A 26,699-nucleotide genomic window follows, 5' to 3' on the forward strand; every position below is an offset into this window, starting at 1 on the left:
AATGGCAGTGAGCCCCTGACTCGTTGAATACCGGAGCTGTCGAGGCTCCGGAACGTGGCGGGCAGTGGCGAATGTGCAGCGAATCCTAAACAGGATTCGCTGCACGTCGCTGGTATTCACATTGAATACCGCCCTATGTAACTTAAAGGCCAGTATTCAATGCCTCAGATTCTCCGTTGTTTACAGCGAATCTGGCATTTATCCGGGCTAACGGCGAATTTTTCCTCTGAAAAAACGATTCTCCCTATTCAATGGAGACAATTCGCTGCAAGTGAACAGTGAATGTCTACCGATTCGCTGTGTGCGATTCGCCGGTGGTTTTCAATGGGGTTTTTAGTAAAATTCGCCGAGAGTGTATTCAATGCTCAAATGGAGAACTGCTTTCGCCAGTGATTTTTGCCATGATTCACTGTTTTGCATTCGTCATCTTTTTTAGGTGATCTGGAATGTGATCTTTTAAAATAGTTTTTTTAGGGTGTCCAAAAATCAGAATTTTTTTTCTGTGAAGGGGCATGCTATTTTTATTTCTGTGTTTGCTACACATGAATATATATTTAATTTTTTTTTTTTTTTTTTACACATTCGCCAGCAGGGGGCCGGGAGCCGCTCATTAATATTCGTATATTCACTGCACACTGGTACCGATCATTAAATATGCAGGATCGGGACCAGTAAGTGCAGCGGCTCCGTATCCCAGTCCCCTGCCAGCTCTCGGGGGGCTCTCCCTGTATCCCTGCCAGCCCTCCTTTACCCCCACAGTCTCTGGCGCAGACAGGGAGGCTTCCATCTCCCTGCCTGCCGCCGTCCCCCGGCTCTCTGCTGCATTCGCCGGGGGGGGGGGGGGGGGGGGGGGGTTAAAATTCGCCACCAGAGGCAGCGAGCCCCTGAGGCGTTGTCTGGCAGCGAAGGCTACAGCCCTCCGGAACCCGGCGATTGTGCAGCGAATCCAAAACAGGGTTCGCTGCACAGGACGAATTAGGTCATTGAATACCTGCCAAAAACTGAATTATATTTAATTATGAAAATGTGAGGTCATAAACATACTATATACACTATATATACTATTAGTGTAATATTTATATTTTTAAAGTATGATTTATGGACATAATACACACAACACACATACACACACACAAGTCTCTCATGTTTCTGACATATGTATTTAAAAAACCCCAGGAAGATGTTTTGTGGCTGTTCTGCTGAGAGCTTTTGGGCTTTTAGTAAAAGCCGTATAGGGGTTCCTGGGGTGGAATCAGTACATCTGTCAGACCACACTTAGGTCTACAGTCATTTGGTCGACCCCACTAGGTCGACTGACAGGAAGGTCGACCTGACTTAAGGTCGACATGGGCCAAGGTCGACATGCCTTAAGGTCGAATTTGCATAAAGGTCGACATGAGGAAGATCGACTGGTCATACGGTCGACATGGGTTTTTCACTGTTTTTTGACCCGAATGTCGACACAGTCGACATGGACACAGTTGGCAATGAGAATCGGACCCTCGCATCGCTCGCAATGCTTCGGGCACGGTGACTCGCTTCGCTTGCCACAGCTTTAATAACCTCCTCCACGCCCTAGTGGATGGTAGGGCATGAAATACCGCCTGTTGGCACATGTCGCTCAAAAAGCAGTGAAAAACCCATGTCGACCTTATGACCAGTCGACCTTCCTCATGTCGACCTTTATGCAAATTCGAACTTAAGTCATGTCGACCTTGGCCCATGTCGACCTTAAGTCAGGTCGTCCTTCCTGCCAGTCGACCTAGTGGGGTCGACCTAATTACTGTAGACCTAAGTTCATTCTAATAGATGACCGCTTCCCCCTGGGGTGGGGATGTGAGAGAGAAAGAAGGGCTCCATCCACAAGGCCCTTTAGGCATTCAGCCTGAGTGAAGGCTAAATACTTCCTAAACTTCATATAAGTTGTACTAGGGCTTTGCTGAGGGTCTGTGGAAAACAGGCATCAGACCTGCCATGAAACACTATTGTTTACTGACTGTAAGTACTGTGGTAGGGGCATTAGGTCCTAGTAATCTGAGAGATGTAATCTATTATGTTTAGTTAGTGCCCAGACAGGCTATGATTTATTTTTAAGTTTTGATTTCTGTACTGCACAATAAAACTAGCCAAGGCTAGATAAACATGGACTGATGTGCTGTTTTCCTCTGTGCTGTGTGTTTGGATATGTCCATCTACACCAGAAGAGCCCACTCCTGCCCTGATCTCACTATATATACACACACAAGGGTACAAGGGTGTCTTCTAGTGCAATAACATACAGTATGTGCAATATAAATAAAAGGTTGTCCGGTATAAATATAAATAAGTGATTATCTTATATTTCAAACGAATCCCAAAGATCAGTTTTCCATGTAAAAATTCTGCTTTATTGATGAAGGTAAATACATGAAACAATGTCAATCTATTTAGACATATATAACTACTGTCATAAATAAAATACAATAAAGTTATAAATTCTACTGGAAGACAGCAGCTAGCAGTGCACCCAACGCGTTTCATCCTGGCACTGAAGAGGTTGCATCACTCAAACTTCCTCAGGGACTTTTCCAGATGCTCTGTCCAAGTGCCTGCAGAATGGTAAATGCAAGCTGTAATTACAGCATTGTGTGTTGGGTCACAATTGTCATGTCGCACTTGGTGACAAATTCGTCCTTCAGAGAGTGAGGCATTATGGGGGTTTTAATGCTTCTACTAATGTGGAAGGACCTCAGAGAATGTCCACAAGTATTGTTCTCTCGTAAAGAGCAATGAAATTCACTGCCGCTATGTACAGTAACTAAATATTTATGACAAAGATGGAAATGTGGAAATATCATATAGAGGTAGATTAGTTTAGTAATACCACTCAGGTGCATGAGGGAGGGGTTAATACTGAGTAGGTAAAAAAAGACATTGTATCCTCAGCTCACTGAATGGCATTAGTAACCAATCTTGAACACTACGTGATAATAGAATTCAGAGATATTGGTTACATCAGGGTTGCCGACTTGCAAAAAATCCTCTCCGGGAGAAGCCCGGAGAGGAAGCTTTCATTACGAGTTTGGGGGCGGGGCTTAACGGTGACGCCATTAAGCCCCACCCCCATTACGGCAAATAGCCGAAATAACTGATCTCTATGGAGGGGGCGGGGCTAAAATGACACGATTGTGCCATTTTAGCTCCACCCCCTCCTCTGAGACCCGCGGTTTGCGGCATTTAAATGCCGCGATCGGGGGGCTCAGTGGTGGTCCCCCTGATTCCGGGAGGGTTGCCCACCCTTCCGGGGGCCGGGAGGGGGGACCCGATTTTCGGGAGTCTCCCGCAAATTCCGGGAGGGTCGGCAACCCTGGGTTACATATACCTGCGCATGTGTATGATATGCCCCCAAGCTATCGTCAAGGCTTCTCTGTATATTGGGGGTCCCTAGCGCTATATCTAGGTGCGGGGGTGCGGCACCCCAAAAACTGTTATAAGCTAGAAAGCCCATTGCGGCACGGCAGTGAGATACTATTATATATAGAGAAGCCTTGACGATGGGTTGGGGGCATATCCTACACCTGCGCAGGTATATGTAACCAATATCTCTGAATTCTATTATCATGTAGTGTTCCGTCGGAATGGGGTGCACGAGCGTCTCTTCCGATGGCTGGTGGGGCCTGGTGGCTGGTAATAAAATCGCCAGCCCCTGCAACCATGACAGGGGCTCCATTTGTACAACAGGGATGTCTTCATTATAGACAACTGTATTATTGTGATAGGCATACTTGTTGGTATTGTAATCTAAAACAAATCAGGCGCAACCTATATAGTATTTTTATATAATTTGTGGGACGCGGAAAATGAAGCTTAATGGGCGCCCAACTACAATATAAGTACCAAACAATTTGTATCCAAATTTATAAGAAAAGTCACTATCCCTTTAATTGGGACCTTGGATTCAGATAATTCACCACACACATATAGTGACTGGGACAGTCTGTGTTCGGTATGCTGCTCAAATTGGGGAGATGAGTGGTATATGCGTGTCCTCACTCTCTTTCTCTGGCCATCCAATGTCGCAACTGACCGCGGCCGTAGCCAGTGCTCAGCTCCTGCCGGGCGGCTCTGATGCGCCGGGGTAGGTCAGATGTTGTCAGTGAGCCTGTCCGTTCTTCCGGTAACAGACCGTGCGGCATTAGAGATGTCCTGATCACCAAATTAGCTGAACCAGCGTGACCATCGATGGATTTGGGGAAGGAGTCTGCTGATCGTGGCACCGTAGATGCTGTATTAACGCGTTTCTACGGTGTACAGATCTACCATTTCCTCAGAAGAATGGTACTGTACCCCCCAAATTCCTGCCAAAAACTGTCAAATGGTAGAGTCTGCCCTGGCTTGGAGAGAGATACAGTGGATGAAGATAAAGTATCAGCCAAACAACTCCTAACTGCCATGTTAACCCTTTGAGTGCTAAGTAAGTAAATTTGTCAAAATTAGTGTGAAAATTGCCAAGCAAACATTTGTAGTCATCATAATGATCTGTAATGTCACCTTTATATAGGAAATATCTTTTTTTTTACACAACATTTTTTTTTTTTATTTATATAACAAATTTGCACATCTCACAGATTCTCGGGCAGCACTGGGGATCCCTGGGGGATTGATGTAGCATGTATATCGCATGCATGTATATTTGTGCTGTGTGATCCCCCTGCATTACTTGGTTGGCGCTGCTGCCGCCTCTGTGCATTACCCAGTAGGACCTCTAGCATCTATCCATCTGTCCAGCAGGACCTCTAGCATCTATCCATCTGTCCAGCAGGACCTCTAGCATCTATCCATCTGTCCAGTAGGACCTCTAGCATCTGTCTCTTCCAAAGAGGTAGACATTTTTGGAGGGACATTTTCAGCAGATTTTATATGGACGGCCAGACCCATTGGAATCTGCCATGTGACCCCACAACGCCGGCTCACCCAAGCCACCGCTTGAGCTGCAGTGCCATTGTTACGCTACTGATTGGGCTGTAGGACAATTCCGCAAAAGATTTGAAAAAGAATGAAGGGGATTATCCTAAAGTGCTAGGTGTATGGATGTAATGTACACTGAAAAAACACATAATAAACAAAGCTGTTGTGACATACATGGGTAACGGGTACTAAAGGTGCGTACACACGGATAGATTTAGCAAACGATCAAATCTCGTTTAACGATTTCTTCAGAACTCCTGGACAAATGATTTGGTGTCAAATAGTGAACGATTGTACAAAAATTGCACATGATTGATCGAACTTTAACGATGGTGGAGGGGAGCGGGAGCCAGTAAATCAGCTTAAATGATTGGTACACATCGCTGATATTTCTGCATGCAGGAAAGATCATCGACCTCTACCAACTACCGGCGGGTACGCGCATCGTCATCTATCCGTTCATACACACGGAATGATTTGAACGATTGGTCGTTTTAATCAGTCGGGAATGCCTAGATATTTTGCCTAATCTATCCGTTTTGTATGCACCTTAAGAGGGAGTGGCCAATCTGGGAAGGCGTGGCCGCATCCACTTGAAAAAAAAAAGTTAAATATAATGCAAGGTTGGGACTGGCCTTTGCTGTCTGCAGGCATGGGGACAGTCCGTGACATACCGTATAGGGGTAATCCCTAAATCTGGATACCTTCTATGTACCACCACTAGGAACAATACAATGCCAATCAAGACTATATTCCGCTATTTGAGTGGGACTTGCAGCCAGCGATCTTTTGTAGTTGTTGTTATTGTGTTCTTCACGTTGCGGTGCCTTTTTTGAAGTTAATACAAAGAATGCTCCACAGTTGACAACAAAAAAAAAAACACCAAACAAGAATGCGCAGAGACCTCCTCCATCCATACGGCTGTATTTGTGTTCCGCCGGCACAGCTAGAGACATACAGTAACCAACATAAATTTTTAGTTTTATTATCACCTCTAAAAAGAGACAGAAATGTGAAAATTGAAGCCAGAAGGTTTGTATCACAGGATTAATTAAGCAGGGGCCAAGTGAAGTCACACTCCTCTTGGCACTGAATGCCTGGAGAAGGTGCCTGTCTTCAATTATGAAGAGCACAAAGCAATTAAAAAGCCTGTTTCTTTTTTCCTGAGGTGTTACTTGTTACTAGATAAATCTTTCTTTTTTTTTTTTTTTTTTTATTCTCCGGGGACCTGAACTGGCCTGAGGTACAGTCTGCTCGGGTATGTTTTCAACAAAATTGATTTAAATGTAGCATAGGTGTAATAGATTTACAATAAAATGGAAACGATTGAACCTCGGTTTACTTGTCATTTCTCTCTTTTTCCTTTGATAAACAGAAAATTCTTCAAGTTTTTAAATTTTAAGCGGAACTATGAATCGATGGTGCGTATTGGTTAAAGGTGTTATACTGTACGTACACGCCGGCCGTCATGAAGACGTATCTTCTGATTCAATTCACACGTCAAACAATTGCACTGATCTGTGTTCCACGCTCATTTTTTATTGTACGTTCTTACTTTTTTTACTGCGTCTTTGCTATAACAAAATATGTAGAAGCCATCCGTTGCCAGCTTCCTTGAGGGCAAATTCGGACCCGTTTCTACGGGTCTGAATTCGGGCCCCTTTTTCGATGGTGGGGGGTTTGCAGGGCCGGAGCCACCACTAGGCAGAGCTAGGCATTTGCCTAGGGCGCCGGCCACTGGAGGGTGGTAATGAGCCGCCTAGGAGAGGTACCATAGAGGTACCATAGAAAGCTGGGAGCAGGACAGGTAAGACAGTGGGCTTCCCTTTCCCTCCCCCCATCCCGCCCGTGAATCAACGATATCCCCCCCCCTGCGGGCACCCATCGCAGTATAGCCCGCACACCCCCCGGAGCACAGGCGCCAGTTGCAGTATCGCCTGCAATTCCCTCCCCCCAAGCGCTGGCTGCAGTATCGCCCGGACCCCCCTCCTCCCGGAGCGTGGCCGCCCGCCGCAGTATCGCTCGCTCGCCCCAAAGGAGTGCGCGGGGGGGGGTGTGTGCATTGAGCGGTGGGCGGAGGATTTGCCTGGGGCGGGGGGGAGGCTTGCACCGGCCCTGGGGGTTTGCATGTATATGCCCGTATGTGCAAACCCCCTAGGTGATCACTGAGTAAGGCCTTTGCACGGGCAGGGGGGGGGGAAGGGAGCGGTCCGGGGGCATCATCAGAGGAACGCCCATCATTTAATGGGCATCCCCATTAAAACGCTGGACATTCCCCGCAGGGATGGTGTCATCAGCTCCCGCCCTGTATGATGGTGCCCATGCCAGTTGACTCCCTTAAACTCCCATTCTATCAACTTTGTGGGCACCATAGCAAAATCTCGAAAGGCCCCCCAGACCACCAAGCCTTTTGTCACTACAGTGCCCCTTATGGCATGAGAGAGAGGGTAGTGAGAGATAGTGGACATCAGGTGGAGAGAGAGAAATAGAGAAAGGAGCGAGCTAGAGAGGGCGATGGAAAGAGAGAGAGAGCGTGAGAGAGGGTTTCATGGAAAAAAAAGGAATGAGAGAAAGAGTGTCACAGAGGGAGAGTGTGTCTTAGACGAGAGAAAGAGAGAGGGAGAAGAAGAAGTGAGCATTAGAAATACTACTTGACTGTAGCACAGGGATAGCGCAAGCATAGACCACCAGATGGGGGTCACATAGATGAATGGATGGACAGAGCACCATATGGGGGCATAGACAGAAGTTGCTGGCATTGATGGACAAATGGACAGACATGGGGACATAGATGGACAGATGGATCGAAGGTGTCCTTATATGGTCAGGCAGGTGGAGGGCGAGAGCATGTGGTACGCCGAGAGCATAAGAAACAATACTTGACTACAGCACAAGATGGGGGTGCAGGCATATATCAACAGATGAATTGGGGGGGTCAGATGGATGGATGGACAAGCACCATATGGGGCATAGACGAACAGATGGATGGACAAAGCAGAATAGATGGATGGGAGAAGGCACAGATGGACAGATGGGGGAATAAACGAGAAGGGCATATATACGGACAGACCACCCGTCTGTCCATATATGCCCTTCATCGCCACACCTGCCTCTGCTGGGGGTGCCCAGTGTTTTTATGGGAAAGCCTATAAAGCACTGGGCATTCCCCTACTTCCTACCCCTGCCCGCCCCTCCTGCAACGCATGGCTCAGACATTCGCTCTCGAGATTTTCACATCCGCATAATCGCACATGCGCAAACCCCGACCATCGGGGAGCGGGACTAATCTGGACCTGAATCGGCCCCCAAATGTGGATCTGAATGGAATCAAAATCATGTTATTCTTGGGATGACAATAGAACAACAGTTTGAATTACACATAACAATATTGAAAAGAGATTTACATAGTATCAACTTTTTTAAAAATGATTTTAAACCAAAATTAAATCCAAATCTGCATCATAACCAAATTCTAATGGGGAATTAGACCCAAAACACAGGGGTCCATCTAAATGCTAAAGCAGGTTCCGGGTGGTAGATCTACAGCATCTAGTTAGACATTCGTCATACCAAAATAACGACATGCAATGGGTCGACATGGTCAAAAAGCAGACATGAAAAAATGTTAACACATGAAAAGCTCAACATGAGTTTTCAGAATTTTATTTTAAATTTTTTTGGCGTTTTCGTACTTTACCATCCACGTGGACTACAATTAAAAAAGGGAAAATGTACTGAACGAAGTGAGCCTCGCAAGGGTACACTTTACGCTATTTGGGGATCCATGTTGAAACTGACACCCAAAAATGTGATAAATTCATGTTGAAATTTTCATGTCGACCTTCTTTTTACAGTCGACCTTGTGCATGTCAACTTTTTTGGGTCAACATAGGCATTGTCGATCCGTTATATACCACACCCCTGCCAGTGTTGGAACAGAGGACATGATTCAAACCTGTTCGCTAGGCTGCGTACACTCATAACCTTACGAACAGGTCAGCGCTGCCCCGCCGAACATCAACCACCCTCTCGCCGCCCACAGCCCCTCGCTAGCAGGCAAGAGGATGTGTGCGAGAATGCATCCCTTCACCCAGTGAAGAGAAATCAATTGATGGTTGCCGACCATCGAATGATTTATCTCCCCTTCAGAAATAAAAGTCAGTTTTAACGTTCTCATGTTGCCGCCTCCTGCCAACTCCCCTCCATCACATACCCGTGTGTATTAGAGATGGCCATCGACCATCGATGACTTGAAATCATCGATGGTTTATGGCCAATGTTCAATACTTTTGCCATTGATGTGGGAGAACCAGATGGTTTCCCTACATCGATGGCAAAGAAGAACCAATGTTTATTTTTTTTAATGTGTTGGGACACAGAGCATAGCTCCACCCCGACGCCCGGAAGCCACACCTCCACATTTTGATTGGCCCATGGGCCATTCAGTCAAAGATAATGGATAACCATTGATAGCTAAAACTTTTGATGGTTATCCATTACATAGTTTATCACTACCGATGGCTGGTTGCAGAATCACCATCTATGACAATCATCGATGGTGATTGAACAGATGGCCATCCTTAGTACGAATGCATCAGCGAGTGTGATACAGGGGGTCTGCCCCCCCCCCCCCCACCACCACCACCACCACCACCATCGGCATGGGTTCGAATTCGGCCTTGTCTGATCACTACTGAATCACACCACAGGATGTACTGTGGATTGATGGGAGATCGCCTAGTACATATCACAGGACGTCCATAGAGAACCATCGGCATAACCTCTGAAAGTATGTATTTTTTTTTTTTTCATTTCAAATTATGAGAATGCATTTATTAATGTAATTGAAGTGATTAAAGCGGTAGCTATTATATACTTTACTAAAATCACTGTTGGAGATTTTATTTTAAGGAAGTACTAAAGAATCATGGTTTTGCTTTTAACATAAAAAAGTTATATTTATATCCCAGTGTCCTCTCCTTTCTGACAAAAACGTCAAAGATATTCATGGTGACTCTGAATTCCAGCCCAGCACAGGATGAAAGGAACGTCTGGAGTTCACAGAATTTGCTTTTTTGGCTAAAAGGCCGCCCCCATCAGTATAAACAAAGGCCATATAAAATCTATTAGTCTTAAGTTAAATTTTATATCATCACTGCTTCTGGTAACATCTAATATTTTACTTTAATTACTCTAGAAAGGTGAATGAGCTAAATACACAGGAAATTGAAAAATTAGTCTATCCCAGCAAAAAAGGATTTCCTAAACTTGCATTCTGTGAAAGTCACTGATATGTTCCCACTTACACAAGGCTAAGACAAATACTGTACGTTGGGCTATATTTGGTGAATGTCAATTTTTGTTCCTGCAAAACCTAATGCAGGTATTGCATTTTAGCGGTTATGTCTCATGCTATTCAATCGCAAAAAAATTGGCTGGAAAATTTTGCTGGCAAATATTATGGGACATTTAAAAAAAAAAAAAAAGGGAAAATCAGCCTGCATCCCAAAAAATTGTAAAAAATATTGGGTACAGTAACAGTTTATATCAATAGCCCAAAGAAAAATATTTGAGCTTATAAAATATTCTAAATTTTATTACAATTTTTTTTTGTCTAAATAAATATGGGGTGCATAATAGAAAGTTGATTTGGGGGGTAATTTGGGGATAATTTGAAGCCTTTAACATTAAAAAAAACACCAGTAATTAGAGATGTATGGTTCTGTTCTCTAGAAGTCTGAATCCACCTGAATTTTGTGGATTCGGATCACACCAAAACCAAGTGGAGATATTCTGGTGAGATCCAATATGAACTAAGTCCTTCTACGGATCTTCTCACGGTTCGGAATTCAGGTTTTAAATAAGATTTTGGCATTTGGATTGGAAAAATGTGATTTGATTTTTTTTAATCAGTTTTCTTCTATTAAATTTTTAACAGAAGCACAAACTGATTTAGAACCATAATACTTGAGGGTGGTTTTGGCAAAAACAAAACACTTTGATGAATTAGAATCAAAACATCTCTACTGTAAATCAATCCTGCAATGTTTAACATCATATACTGCACATGTCCCATTTATTTTGCTCTGCACTTTGCAAATGTTACTCTGCACATGTTCTCTGCTCTGTTACATACCTGCAGTGCAACATGGTTCTGTCTATTTGCTAAAATATGTGCTTTGCGTTCAAGTGAATTGATCCCAACGTTCACAGTCTTCAAATGTGTTTGAGCAGCATCGTTGGTTACAGCTTAAAGATACAAATTGAGAGTTAACACATTGAGGTGATTCAGGTTGGCTCACAATGCACATTCCATTTACTAGTGGAGAAAACCATATGCAGTGCAGGTGGGGCAGATGTAACAGGTGCAGAGAGAGTTAGATTTCGGTGAGTTGTTTTGTTTCTGTGCAGGGTAAGTACTGGCTGCTTTATTTTTACACTGCAATATAGATCTCAGTTTGAAGTACGCACCGCACCCAAATTGAACTCTCTTTGCACATCTGCCCAACCTGCAGTACAGCATTGTTTTGTCCATTAGCAAACCAAATGTGCTTTGGAGCCAACCCGAATCACCCCCACAGTTGCATATCATTTCATTGGGTGTTTCTGGGGTGGTAACCTGCTAGACATTGGTATGTCATAGGCCTTTTTAGCCCCACCACTTCTACATGAACATGTGGATCATGGCATTTTGCTGTGTTTGGGGTGGGGCTTAATGATTTGGATACCCCTAAAGCTGAATATTCTCTGTGGGCTTCTCCCAGAGAGATGAATAAAGTTAGCAAGTACAGTGTGACAATCCTCTGTGCTGTGCTGTGCTGTGCTGTGAAGTTTAGCTGTTCTGATCACAGTAACATTTACCCCACAAGATCCCTTGAGTACTGCTGTGCACAAACTATAGCAGAAGCGGGATGTATGACACACACACTATGCTTCTGCTTCATATACTGTACATACTGTACTAAGGCTTAAGATTATAACTAAGGTGACCAACGTTTTTACAATGACGAGGAGGACACAAATAAATTGAAGAAAAAATATATTGTTAATAAAATAAACAAGGAACAAACCTAAATAGACTAACTGGGTTTGCAGTGGCGGAACCAGTGACTCAGGTGCAAGCATATGCTTTGTGCCCCCAGCAACCCTTACCTCCCAACTTCTAATCCACAGCAGGATGGACATCAATGCACGCCTTAGGCGCGCCCACAAAATGTGGGGGTGTGGTCTGGCAACAAGAGGGTGTGGCCTACAAACCCAGTCAGTGAAAAATAAAAGCCAACCCCATTTTGTACATCCCAATTTAAAACATTTTTAGACATATTAGCACTGACCCCCCCCCCACACACGCACACACTTCCCCGTTCTCTGCTGCCCCCATCTCCAATATGTTCCCTCGCCTTATTATTACATAACTTTTTTGTTTAGATATCTGCAGACACTGCCCTGTGCTAACTCCTTGGCCCCCGCACAGCGAGAGTATGTTATATCACCTTCCTCATATTGACCCCATATGCCCTGGGTTTTTGGAGAAAGGATTACAGAAACATGACAGCCCGTCCGTTCCAGTGTACATGCATCAATCCAAGTCGCCATGGTGACGGGGATAAGTAATCTGTGTTTATGTTTATCGCTTTTTATAATGACTTTTTTTTAGTTTGGTTTCTGCATTTGTAAATGAAGGAAAACATCTGGTCTGGCACATCATATGCTACTACTGCAAACCTGTCACCGGCAAGTGCACCCTCTCTGCTTCATTAGCTAAAGACTGTGACCCCTTGAGAACCAATTTCATTGTAACAGGTCCAAGGGGTGGTGGTGTGAAATCCCTGTGGAAGCAGATGGGGATGTCCTCTGGTGCCTGCTCAGTGTCAGGTACAGTATGAGGAAGACGTTTCTACACTGGTTATGGTTAGAATCCATATGGCTTGTCTATCTGTGCTCGTCTATCTGTGCTCGTCTATCTGTGCTCGTCTGTCTGTGCTTGTCTATTGCTTTCTGAGGTCTATAGGAAGAATAACGTCTGTCTATACTGAATCACCGGCAAATGCAGTATATAGTATACCCGGTATGCAGTCATTAGATCTACAATGTCTAGGTCGACAGTCAAAAGGTCGACAACTATTGGTGCAGTCAAAAGGTCAACATGGTCAAAAGTTTGTTGACCTTTTTAATGTTGACCTTTTGAACATTGTAGATCTATTATACCATAGCCATATACCCTACATGCTGAATGTCAGTATTTTTATAAGCTTATCCTACATAATCTGTATTTAGGGCCTTATTCAGGATCAATCGTCTCCGAATATTCACGCCGGGGAGCGTTTGTGCGGCTCTGTATTTGCGCATATGCAGTGCCGCTGTATTGACGCCTTCAGCGGCTATCATGGTCGCTGAGGTGTTCACATGGGAAGGGGAGGGAGGGGGCAGGCAGGGGCTAGAGCAAGGGAACAGCCAGCGATTTATGGGCTTTACCATGAAAATGGTGGGCATTCCCCTGGGAACGCGGGTAGCAGTCTGCCGGGCGCGGGCGGCTGGCGTCACATCACGTCGGCGCCCGCCTCCTCTTTGGTGTACATCGAAGGAAATAAGAGTTAGTTCAGACTGACTGGTCGGCACATGCGAGGAGTTGTGTTAGCATTTGAACGCCGGCTCGTCAGGAAGAAACGCCGGCTCGTCAGGAAGAATGGAAGCGATGGGACAGCCAGGCAGGGAGCGGTGGGCTGCCCGGCTGTCTTCAGAGCGGGTCTGCGGCTATTTGAAATCTCGTGTTCATGTTGAGTTGTTCGCTTTGACAGTATATAGGAAGGAACTTTCAACCACTTTAAAATTATGTACTATATTAGTATTATTTATGGTGTGAGTGTGTGTGTGTGTGTGTGCAGGTGTTGGTAATGCAGAGTTATACAGCCACACACAAACTATGAACAGCCCAGTTAACCTGTGGTGTTGGTTTAATAAAAGATAGTAGATACAGCCGTACTCACTGTTACATGTACACTGGTTGGTCACAGTTGGTCGTTGTACTTGGAGTGGCAAAATATACCTCCTACTGTTGTCCAGGAACTTCTGGACAGTTTGTCAAGAAGGGTGTGTGCAGTATTTACTACACATGATGGGCCTGCAAAGCACTGATGTCAATGATATATAGCACATAGTGTCCAATCACTTTTGTCTATAAAGTGTGACGAAAGTGGTGTGTGTTTGTCATGTGTGTTTTGTCTACAAAGTGTTACAAAAGTGGCATGTGTTTGTGCCGCTGCTCTGTCACTTAGCAACTAGTCAACTTACTGCAGCTTTTGTCCTAAAGCTGTTAAAAAACAATATTTTGAGCTGTGAAGTGATCAAAATTTACTGGAAATGAATGGTTAATAATACTGTAGTAACAAAAAAAGGCATGCATTACGTGATTTTAATTTTTTTTGTTATTTTTTGTTATTTTTTTAAAACCAAAACTGAAATGGCTGAAATCCAAAGCCCAATCCAAAATCTGGACAATGAATTAGAATTTAAATCAGCAGAAATGGTCCGGTGCACATCTTTTTGGGCTTCGCTTCCCCTCTCAGCACACAATAAAAACCCTAAAATAGCATATTCACAAGCAGTAAGGCAGCTCAGGCTAATATACCATTATCGAGCTAAAAAGTTTTCTATACAGTAAAAGTTTCTGGAAAACGTGATGTACAAAGCTTTTTTTTTATATGTAATTTAACAGTAACAGTTCAGCTACTGTATATAAAACACCACAATGCATTGGTAAAATCATATAATAATGAATAGGAGGACATTGCTTCTCCACAGAGTATAATGGGGAAAATAGACTACTTTTCCTCACATTTCTTACTGCTAATTAAATGTTATTAGACTGGAAATCAGATTTAAAGATTTTGTCTGTCACATAACAATGAATTATGTCATATTTTAGTTCAGAATTAATTGTGATCATTGTATAAATGTACATTTTATTTTAAAGTGATTTGCCAATAGGAAAACACCATTGTAGTTAGCAATAAATTGCAGAGGTCTCACATTCATTACAGAGACGGTAATAGAAAGTTAGATAGATAGATACAATGCTGTATGCCGTAACTAAACATGCAGGAGTCCGGTGTCAGGAAAATAATTGCCACCCCATACTGCAGCGTTCATAAAAAATAAAGGGGCGTGTCTATGTGTGGAAGGGGGTGTGGCCACATTATTGTACCAATTCACAAGAAGGGTGTTTGGGGTGGGGGTTATTAATGGGGAAGCAAACTTATAAATTTAGAGAAAGTGAGGCATAGCTCCCCAAATCCCTCTTTGCGTCTCACTCTCTCTAAGAATATATTAACTTTGCTTGACCATTAATAACACCCCAAACGCCCTCCGTATGCCTTAAGGCGCCATTGAATTATCAGATTGACATTTACCTTAACTTAACTCTACATTACCCTTAGAAATAAATAACATGGACACCTTATTCTAAAATAATCACATGGACAACAACTGCATAAGTTAAAGGTCATGGATGTTTATTAAATGGTATGACCCTATTGAAAGGGATGGCCAGGAAAGCGCTTGGAGACCAGCTCAGGTCAAAAATGTTAGTAATGGCGACGACTGCAACGCCCCAACTTTTAACCAGGGCGATGACTGCAACGCCCCAACTTTTAACCAGGGCGATGAACCGCCCCCATCCAATTTAAGGCACAGGCCGCACTGTGACAGTCTTACCACCCCTTCTATGGCATGGCGAGGACACTTCAAGGAAGTGGCCAATGCCCACTCCGCGGAGGCAGGACTCACCAGCCGTGCTGGCAAAGGGGGGAAATTCCGCACAGTGACCACCTGTACCTCAAAACTGACCGCTGGCCCGAGAGCGCCTTCCCACCAATTCTAAATTAATTTTTGTAAAGCCAAATTAGGTGAAGGCCAAAAGACCAGGTAGCAATTTGAAAAGCAAGGGAGGTGGGATTCCAGACTCAAAGAGAAAGCAGGATCATCTGACCTCCCTTTATATACCCCTGCATAAGCTACCATCCCTTTTTACCTAAATGGCTGAACTAGCTGTCAATCACCTGATCTTCTATGGGTAATGAATTATTCAAACAACTTTATTAGGACAATCACAAAATTCACAGGCTCTTAAATGCCCTTATGCCTATGCAGCCCTTGCTTAATCTTCTTTTACTTACTTTAATTTATAACAGCTATCTCCCTCTTTTCTGCTGCTATATTTAGTGTAGACTCTCCAGGCTGATCTCCAATTGGTCACAATACATGTCGCATGCAAATATAGACCCACAAACACCTACACTAAGGTGGTGATTTACATAGCCAATGGAAATGCATTTAGATCTGTTTAGCATCTCCTGATGATAACCATTGGGCAGCAGGCAGCAATGCAAATTGGATGCAGGTGCCAACTTAAAACATTGGCTGCTTGTGTGTGACATCTCTACTGCGTCACTCTACCTCTCTCTGATTTAATACTGCTAAAGGATCATTGGAATTGCCATGTCGACACAAGCAAAATGTCCCCGACTGACACATGAAAAGGTCAACATGAGTTTTTATTTTAGAGTTTTTTTTTTTATTACTGTACCACCTACATAGACTCCGACTGGGAATGGTAAAGGTGCCAGGTGCAACAGTAGCGGAGCGAGGCACCCCGCCCGAAGCATGAGCCATGCCAGGGAATGCGGTACACTAATTTGGAAGCCATGTCAGAAAATGTACAAATTGAAACCTCCAAAAAACATGCAATTCTTGACCTTTCCATTTGTCTACCTTTTTTCTTGTGTCAGCGTTCGACAATGTTGGTATTGCTTATGTCAACCTATTGATAGTCAACCTAGCTAGTGTGAACCTTTTATACTATAACCTGACTTCCTGCAGGAAGCACTTCCTGTTGCGACAGCTGATGCGGTCCCTAGAAGCCAGCCTGTTTAGCAGCATGGAACCTAAGCCAGGGCCGGATTATAATGGGGGCACAAGGGGTCAGTACCCCCTGGCCCCCCTCTAGCTAGGGGTCCCCAGTGGTTGGCATGTATTTTTTTTAGCTAAAGGTTTTGTGCATGTGAGTGAGGTAGTGCTGCAGCTTCACCTATCTGCCAATGTGACAATGATTAATGGTGCTGAGCATCGGGAGCCAAGACACACTGCATCGGGAGCCAAGGCACACTGACTGCACACGTGTGCAGTGCATTACTGGGAGTTGACTAAGTCCCATGACACTTTGCACCAGAGGGCAGAGGCTGAGACGTTTGTGCTGAGCTCTGATTGGTGGAGCTCATTACATTCTCAGGCCCATGGAGAACAGCAGCAGCAGCCTAGTCATGGGAGGGTTTTTAATCAGAGGCAGCACTGGGATTGTGAGGTCTCCTACAGAGTAAGGTGCAGAGGGACAAACACAGGCTTTTCATGTGGTATGTATGTATGTATGTGTATGTATGTGTGTGTGCACATATTTATATATATATATATATATATATATATACCCGCTGCAGTTACCCATTGACCAAGTTTATACTGTCTTTACTCTGTGTTTTGACAGTGTAATATTCTCCCATGCAGTTTGCGGCCAGTAATGACTAGTGCAAGGAGGCCCCCCTGTCTAAAGTGCCCCGGCCCCCCCGAAGGCTTAATCTGGCACTGACCTAAGCCCCACCCCACTGTTGCCTGATCTTCCCAGCCTCTGTGACATCAGCCATCAAATCACCGGGAGTGCAAGGAGGAGAGGGCTGCAGATTCCCTGGCTGATTACACATACAGTATTTGTTCAATATACAATATATGAGATAGAAAGATACAGCTGTAGCCGTGTTCATCACTGCGGCCACTTGCGCTTATTTGTTGCACCAAATTTGCATGGAATCACCACACTACGATAAGTCGCGGGAGCGAATTAGATGCAAATGCATGGTGACGGAATTGCGCCAATCGTCACAAGAGTCACATGGGGCGATTGGCGCAGCAACTGTAAGCATGGATACATCTTTAGGTAGATAGATAGAATAGTTGTTTAAGGACGGAGAGAGTAAATGACAGGGGCAGTAGAGTAGTGAGGGAAGGTTAATGCAACGATGCAGAATAGAGGAGTGAATAATGGTCCAGATGGCGTTACCGGAGTTAATGATGACCCATACAGGATGTCGAGGATACCGTCAAGTCACAATTGAGGACGCCGGGGTGTCAGGGGTTAAGCAGTCCCATAGCACATAGCAGCAGGTGCAAAGCAATCAGGAACACCTCAAGCGGATACAACAAATGACGACAGGCGATTTAAGTTCAGACCTACAGGATTAACATACACTCGGCCTGGCAGATGTACAGCTTCCGCACAGACATTCTGTCCCCATTGAGGACCAATGTACTGTAACTGGGCAGCTGTGCATTTTACAGGGCAGAGTTTGTCTGGGGCTGGTGGAAGCGTTGTAGATGTCTCCACTGGTGACAAAAAAGGCGTGGGCCCCCACCCAACCTCTCGTGTTCACATGGGACGTCACACCCATGGAGAGGTAGTACCCAGCAATGCAGGGCTGGGCAACACCGGCCCTCCAGATGTTAATGAACTACACATCCCAGGATGCTTTGCATTAGTTTTGCTATGTGGCCATGCTGAAACTGATGCAAGGCATGTTGGGATGTGTAGTTCATCAACATCTGGAGGGCCCGGTGTTGCCCAGCCCTGAAGCAATGCCACGGCTCTTCATGGCATTGGTCAGAGCTTAGTATTGGGGCAAATTAGGACGCTGAATATGGGAAATTTAGTATTATGTTTCTTGTGTTCCCCTTAACATTAACAACCTAGATGACCCCCCTAGGTTTGCCCAATATAGTGCCAGCATCAGGCTTACCCACTTATGTGTGGCTCAGTGGATAGAGTAGAGAAGTTGCCCTTATCAACCAATAAGCTTCTAGCTATCATTGACCTAGCGCTCTCTATAAAAAGACAGAAGCTGATTGGTTGATATGGTCAATGTCCCCAATCTAAGGGTTGATACATTTCCCTTCCACAATGTGTAGCAACCAAAAATGTGTGGTAGTTAACAATAGGAAAATGCTCTCCCTAAAACTATGAGGTTTATTCTGGTTCACTCCTTCTGGCAAATTCCTTCTTAGATGGACAAAACCATGTGCACTGCAGGTGGGGCAGATGTAACATGTGCAGATAGAATTAGATTTGGGTGAGTTATTTTGTTTCTGTGCATGGAAAATACTGGCTGCTTTATTTTTACACTGCAATATAGATCTCACTTTAAAGTAAAACCCCACCCAAATCTAACTCTCTTTGCACAAGTTACATCTGCCCCCCTGCAGTGCACATGGTTTTGTCCATCTAAGAAGGAATTTGCCAGAAGGAGCGAACGAGAATAACCCCGATAGTTTTAGGGAGAGCATTTTCCTATTGTTAACGACCACACATTTTTTGGTTGCTACAGATTGCGGAACGGAAATCCCAGGAGCTAATACATTAGGCTAACCTGTGAGCTTTTCTCATTGTCTGGTGGACAAGGTATGGTACAAGTAAGTCCTATCCTTGCTTGGACATCATTAACCCTTTGAGCGCCAAATTAATTTATCAAAATAGGTGTGAAAATTGCCAAGCAAACATTTGTATTCATCATTAGGACCTGTAATGTTACCTTATATACTACATTGTTTATTTGAATTTATATAACAAATGTGAGCCATGCCGGCCTTTTTAGGTGATGTTTTACACATCGCTCACAGAGATGTTGGCACTAAAAGGGTTAAATGTTGCAGTAGTGTCTCCATGATGTTGTTTTATCAGCGAGTATATGGCATCATTTTCAAAAAAACTTCTTTAAGAGGATAGAGAGGAGATAGGTAAATGTATTTTGTCACACAGTACTGTATGGGGAAATTTACTAAGTTTGGCCATTAATTGAATGGTTATGAATGGCTTCCCCCGCGATCGGCCATATTTTCCATTTGTGAACTCATTAGTATTTGGCGGCTGTTTTTACCCCCAGAAGCATAACCAGCCCTGGGCTCTTTAAACTGGTCCTGGTTTTAGAAATTCAGGGAAAATGAATCGGGGTCCCCTGAATTTTAGAAACCAGCACAGGGCTCCTGGAACCTTCCTTAGCCACTTCCTCTTTCTGATAAAGCCGCTGAGAATGGGATTAAGCAGCGAAACGAGTTAAAGGACCATTCTGCCAGAACAACATCACAGACTTTACTATGCACCTACTGTAACATATGGTTATGGGAGTTCTGCAAATCTAACTGAACTGTTCTTTTAATTGTGATGGTTCCCTAAAGTTTTTTTACATTGCATGCAAAAATTTATATTACATTTCTGCTTTTCTTTATGTCTCATTAATTGATACTGGACAGTATATAAATTATAACAATTAATACAATTGTGTGAATTAAAAAAGAAGAATTGCTATTTATGCGCCAATACTTTTTTTTGGGGGGGGGAGGGGAGCAGCTCTGATAAGGTAAAAAATGGTAATGGAAAAAGCAAAGCCAGGAGCGAGACACGTCTGCCATCCGTCACCGGAAGTACAAGCGCTGAAGCCGGAAGCCGCCGCACGGGACTCCGAACGTGGAGAGAAAGCCGCATCCCGTCACGGTATCTTAGCTAGGGCTAGTCAGCTATTCACTGTACTGAAAGGTCTCAGAGACACTCGCTTAAAGACTTTGCCACATTCTCAAAAAAGAGCTTAAACATAAAAAGCCGTTGTTTATCAATTTTTATTTTATTGGTATTGCATACTTACCTTATCTCTTTCCTTTCACTTTAAACTCTTCTTTGTTGTTTATTGTTTTTTCGTTTTTTATTTTTTTCGTTTTTTATTTTTATTTTTATTATTTTTATCCATTTTACTCCAGTTGCTCCCAGCGCTTTGATTTTAATTGTGTGAATTACCTACTTCTCTGCACAGTATTTTTTACTTTTTTCTTTCCTGATACTGATGCCCCTTTCAGGCCGCACTTTTCACCCGTTATTTTGCTGTTTTTTTACCGTTTTAAAACGGTAATTTGTGCAGTCTGAAAGGTGCAGAGTGAATTTACCGGTTCTATTGAACTGGTATTTCTAAACGGTAATAAAGCAGGGTCCTACCCATTTCAGACCCGTTTTTTTTCCATCCACTGTTTTCTATGGGTTAAAACGTGTTCAGTGTTGTGAAGGAACAAAAACTGCACTGAAATACCATTTAAAGACATGCGGTGTGAAAGGGGTTTTAGCCGGCAGACCCGTTCTTAGAAATGTTTTAAAATACCTGGTCAAAGCCAGTTTTGCGGTCTGAAAGCAGCATTTCACAGCGTCAATGTTTTGCAGCTCATAATTGTATAGAACCAATGTTTCTTGTTGTAAAATGACAAATCGCGGGTCATAATGAGCTATAGGAAGGGAATATTGGAATCCAACCAAACAACAAGTAATATTTATAATCGTTGTATGACTATTAATTTAATCTCCCATTCCTGTAATAACATTGAGCCAGACTGTCTGCCTGTTTGAACATTATAGCTTGCTTTGCAATATGTATACAAACTAATGAGGTGTGTAACGCTGTAAACTTATTGATTGTAAGCATTTCAAACGCCAGACTGCATTTAGTTTGTTTTTGCTACTTTTGTGTTCATTCAAATGTATCATTCAATTAAAAAAGGATTATGCAACAATGTATTTATATTGTATTTGAAAAGCATCAGTGGAAAGTCGCCATGAAAAAGAATTAGACATATTATCAGATGATTATTACAATTTTGGGGAGTTGTATCAAGCATTGTAAAGATTGGAGAAGTGGGCAAGTTTATTGGAACAGCTGTGAATGGATTTGCAGCCGTACAAGTCCATGCGCATAGCGGTCACATTAATTTACATGGCGGGAGTTCTCCTTAGTGGGGTGGCGTCTACCTGAATGCTGGCGGCTGGGAATTTGTGGTGGTGCGATCAGGTCTGAATCACCCCCTTTATCAGAGCCCCATCTTGCCCAACCGCCAGCTGTTTACCAAACAGTAATATCCAGCGGCTACTCCAGAGGTGGGGCTGCAAAATACGGTAGTTCAAAATTCAAATAGGGGATCCACACGAACTGCCAGTGAAATATGAAATATATGTATGGTGCTCATTCAACAGCCGCCGGCCCTGGGGGGAGTCAATTCCTTAAAAGGATAGGAAAATATATAGATTTTTTGTGCCAGCGCTGGCTGAAGGAAAAACACAAGACGGTATAACAGTTGATAATTTGGTACTTGTTTCCTAGAATGGCCACACCGATGATGATCGGGTCGATCGCATCGCATCGATCGCATCGCATGCGACCAAATCGCATGCGATGCGACCGACGCAATGGTCCCGATTTTTACATTGATTGAAATGTGAATAAGGTCCCTGGGACCCTATTTTACTTAAAAGTCTCCCCAGACCCCAATTTTTACCCCCTCAACGGCACCCCACGATTGACGCCAACCCGAAGCGTGGCGAGCATAGTGAGCCCGCGAGGGGCGGCGGTACGCGTCCTCCGACCTTCGGGTTGGCGTCAATCGTGGGGTGACGTTCATAATGGGGTGGCATATACAATGAGAAATGGGCCATATTGGCCCATTTCCCATTTTTTTCCCGATTAGAATGTTAAAAATATTTTAACATTGAACCCTATGGCAAAATCGGGTGGATCCACTTCTGTGTACTGTGTACTGAATACACTTTTTTCTGATCATCAAGCCTCTGAGTGACGCCTATTTATTTCGGTTGTGCATATGGATTATTCCTTACGGGAAGGCACCAGAGCAATGTATCCCCATGGGGGCCCCAGTCGAGCCGGAGCATCACCCGCTGTATATATATATATATATATATATATATATATATATATATATATATATATAAAGTGCTGCAATTAATCAAATTATTATTTCACATGCTAAAAAAAGAAAAAGAGAAACTCTCTATACTAATTTATTATGAAATAATGAAAGGGCACTGCCATTCACCACTGCTGACAACACTACTCCCCCCCCCGCCCCAGCCCCCGTCCCCCCCCCCCACAATGAAACTTGTAAGGAATATGTAGCCCGTAATTCTTCTACAGACTATTTCCTAATTGACCCCTGGGTAGATAACCTGGCAGGTTGGTCGGAAAAATGTAGTCCCAACCCCTTCCCTAGAGACAACCCCAGATTTCAGATTGACTGGCAGGGACAGACCTTAAAGGGCCATGACATAGGAAAGGAAATCGATGTTTCATCACCACACTTGCTCATGACTGACAGTTCTGACCCAAACACAGAATTAGACACTGTAAATCCTCAGACATGGTCAACAGGACCTCAGAGCAATAAACCAATTAATTGTTCCCATTGCACCCACTGTACCTGATATAAACTCACTCATCTCAGCCATCCCTGTAGATGCCGCCTACTTCTCAGTAACCGATTTGAAAAAATGTATTTTTTAGCATATCTGTGGACACCCAAACACAACTGTTATTTGCATTTTCTTTTGAGGCCAGCATTTAACATGATGCAGACTGCCACAGGAGTATATTGACTCCCCTGTTGTGTACAGCATCGTGCTCCAAGCCATATTAACCCCCTGGCACCCCCCCTATGGTTCAGTCCTGCTACAGTATGCAGATGATCTGCTTATCTGTAGTTCAACAAAGGAGGCATGCCGAGAGGATGGTATATCACTGTTAAACTGGCTCTGTGAATGTGAGGCACAAAGTGTCAAAAAGCAAAAATGCAATGGTGCAAAAAGAATGTTGATTATTTAGGTTTTGTCTTGAAAAAGGGAGAGAGGAAAGTCAGCCCACAACGCATACAGTCTGTACTGGGTCTGGTCCGCCCAAACACTATTATTACAGACAGTGGATTTCTGACTGTTCCTACTATGATAACATTTTGAGACAAGCCACACTCAATGACAAACCTAAACAGATACAATGGTCACAAGAAATGTTAAATGCATATATGAAAGCCTTAAATGTATGTTGATAAAAAGTCCGGCATTGACCCTCCGAAACTATGTACAACCATTTCATTTATATGCAAGGGACAAAATGTAAAACCATGGCGGGTGTGCTGACACAAGAACATGGAGGTAAGCTGCGCCCCGTGGCATTCTTTTCCAAAGTGATGCCGGTGTCGGTCCAAGGTATGCCTGCCTGTCTTCAGGCACTGGCGGCCTGTGCAATGATAGCTGAGATGGCAACCACACTCACCCTAGGCTCACCCACTGTTCTCCATACCACACATAATGTTGTAGCATTACTTAAAGGGCTACACACACAACATGTCAGCCCAGCGTCTTAGTGGTTACGAGGTACTCTTACTAGGTAACCCATCACTTGTTATCAAATATGCTACAAATTCAGAAGGACCTGTGCCCATACTTAATGCCCTTTTAGGCTTAAAAGGACCTGATGACGAAGCACCTCCCCCACATGACTGTTCTCTGACAATCGACTCAGAAACTTCACCCAGAAGTGACATGTCGGCTGTACCCATACCCGACGCCGACATAATTTTTGTCGACGGCTCCTGCAGTCGACCAAATGACAAAACATACCAGACAGGCTACGCAGTAGTTAAACTTCCTCAAACTGTCCTTGAAGCAAAAGTTCCTCTGCTATCAGCACAGGCTGCTGAGCTAATCGCTCTCACCAGAGCTTGTCACTTGTACACAGGAAAACCTGTCAACATTTACACAGACTCCAAATTTGCTTATGGCGTTGTTCACGACCACGGCATGATTTGGCAGCGCCGAGGGTTCGCAGGCGCTGATGGAAAAGGCATCTCACATGCCCAACTTATTGCTGACTTATTGCACGCAATCACATTGCCCTCACACATTGCCGTTCTCCATTGCAAAGCACATACTGGTGGAAAAGATGATATCTCACGGGGCAATGCCCTCGCTGACACTGCTGCAAAACAAGCTGCTGCCACATCCACATACAACCTCACACTTACCATAATGTCACCACCGTCACTAGAAGACACATACTTACTTACAGAATTACAGGCAACTGCCTCTAACTCTGATTTATCAGATTGGACATACCCAATTCTGCAGAAGAATCCACGGACTGGATTAATCTGCAAAGAGGGGAAACCCTGTATCCCCCAAACAAGTGCCTCACTGTTCATAGCACGGAGTAGGTCACCACAGCAAAGTCACGACAACACTGCTCCTCACCAATGATTTTTACATCACAAATGCAAAAGAACTTGTCACCCAATATGTTAGTAGATGTATTGTGTGTCTTAGAAACAACCCTAACAATCCCAATAAAGCAAAACACCAACATCTTGAATACCCCACCACTCCGTTTACTCACCTGCAGATTGATTTTACCCATATACACAAAAGACTCTAGGTTACTCCCCTTTTGAAATACTAATGGGACGCCCCTTCCCCACCCCCTGGGCAAGGAAACCACTAGTCACACAAGCAGGAGATTTAGAAGTAATCAGAGAAGAATATGTAAGGACTTTAATACACAGACTAGACGAAATTGAACATGAAGTTGTACTTAAAAATCCTTGTCATCCACAGAAACCTACACATCCATTCCAAGTCGGAGACAAAGTTGTGGTTAAAGTCCTTCCACGCAACAAGAATCCAGGTGATTTCTCCTACGGTCCTGAGACAGAGGTGGTCGCTGTGACAAGAACTGCTGTGCTCACCGATGACAACCCAACGTGGATCCACGCATCCAGAGTGAAGAAAATCCCTACTCCAACTACTTTCGACACAGAGGTCGACACCGATCCTGAGATTGACACAGACCGGACCAGTGAGGTACTAACGGGAGTTAATAACTCTGACCTCCTACGAGGAGAAGAATTGCCGGTAGGGGATCCAGACATCGAGGAAAACGGAATTCCTACTGAGGCCGAGAGGACCCTTGAAGGAAATGATTCCCCCTATCTTAGCTCTGCTGACTTTACTCGCTCTTGTTCTTTATAATTTCTGTACCGCAGAAGTGGATATTACCAGTCAGGATGATGTGCTTACCCTTTGGTACAATTCATCTACCACTCGCGTGGCCACTTACCGAATAAACTATGATACGGTCATACCTAGTAACATGTGGTCCATGCCATCCAAATCAGCTCTCAGCCAGACTAAAAATGTATATATTTGTGTCACAGATGATTATTATTGGGGAAATAACTGCAATTATTGGGGAGCAGTGGGGTGGAATTCAGGTATCGACTGGGCATACAAACCCACCTTGGCTATTGATCGAAAGGACAAGTATGGTAAGCCATTACTTTCTAGGATGACTATCACTAAGGATAACGGTAGATATGACTATTATTGCACTATAAATATTGAAAATCCCAGCCCCAGTGATGCTGGAATGTATGTTCTAGGGGTATGGTGGGGAGGTGGATATGCCAGTGATAGACAACAATTCTATCTCAAAGATATGTTTAACAATCAGGAATACCTTTCCCTCCGTAAGCCACCATCCCCCGCCAGGCCCCAGCCATTATCCCCATTCAAACCACACATAAGTACCTTTAAAGATATGGTTGCTATCAGTAATCCCACATATGAGGACACCATGTCCATAGAGACAGGTTTAGCTGATGTGAATTTTTGGTTAGAATGGATGAAATACAATGCACGACAGACTAACCGAACTGACTGTTATGTATGTGCTAAGTCCAGACCCCACCTTGGTACCGTCCCCCTTAACATACCAGAATCAGAGGATGAATGTTTTTTTACCTTATACACTGGCAATAAAACTAAAGATAATGAATGTGAGTTA

At 43.9% G+C, this 26,699-nt stretch overlaps 1 long non-coding RNA gene across 2 annotated transcripts in view; it reads right to left on the reverse strand.

Annotated features, from left to right (window-relative positions):
* Positions 1-2,390: 2,390 nt before the first annotated feature.
* LOC146079392 (uncharacterized) overlaps positions 2,391-26,699 on the reverse strand; it is a 31,314-nt gene continuing 7,005 nt past the window's right edge. The window contains exons 3-4 of one of the 2 annotated variants that reach the window (XR_014474507.1): positions 11,084-11,196; positions 2,391-2,588 (exon numbers count right to left, since the gene is read on the reverse strand). This is a non-coding gene — a long non-coding RNA (uncharacterized LOC146079392). The remainder of the gene's footprint in view (positions 2,589-11,083; positions 11,197-26,699) is intronic. The other variant, XR_014474508.1, reaches the window with a different exon arrangement.

Source organism: Crinia signifera, chromosome 5 (genome assembly GCF_055691185.1).
Source record: "Crinia signifera chromosome 5, ASM5569118v1, whole genome shotgun sequence".
NCBI classification, from domain to species: domain Eukaryota; kingdom Metazoa; phylum Chordata; class Amphibia; order Anura; family Myobatrachidae; genus Crinia; species Crinia signifera.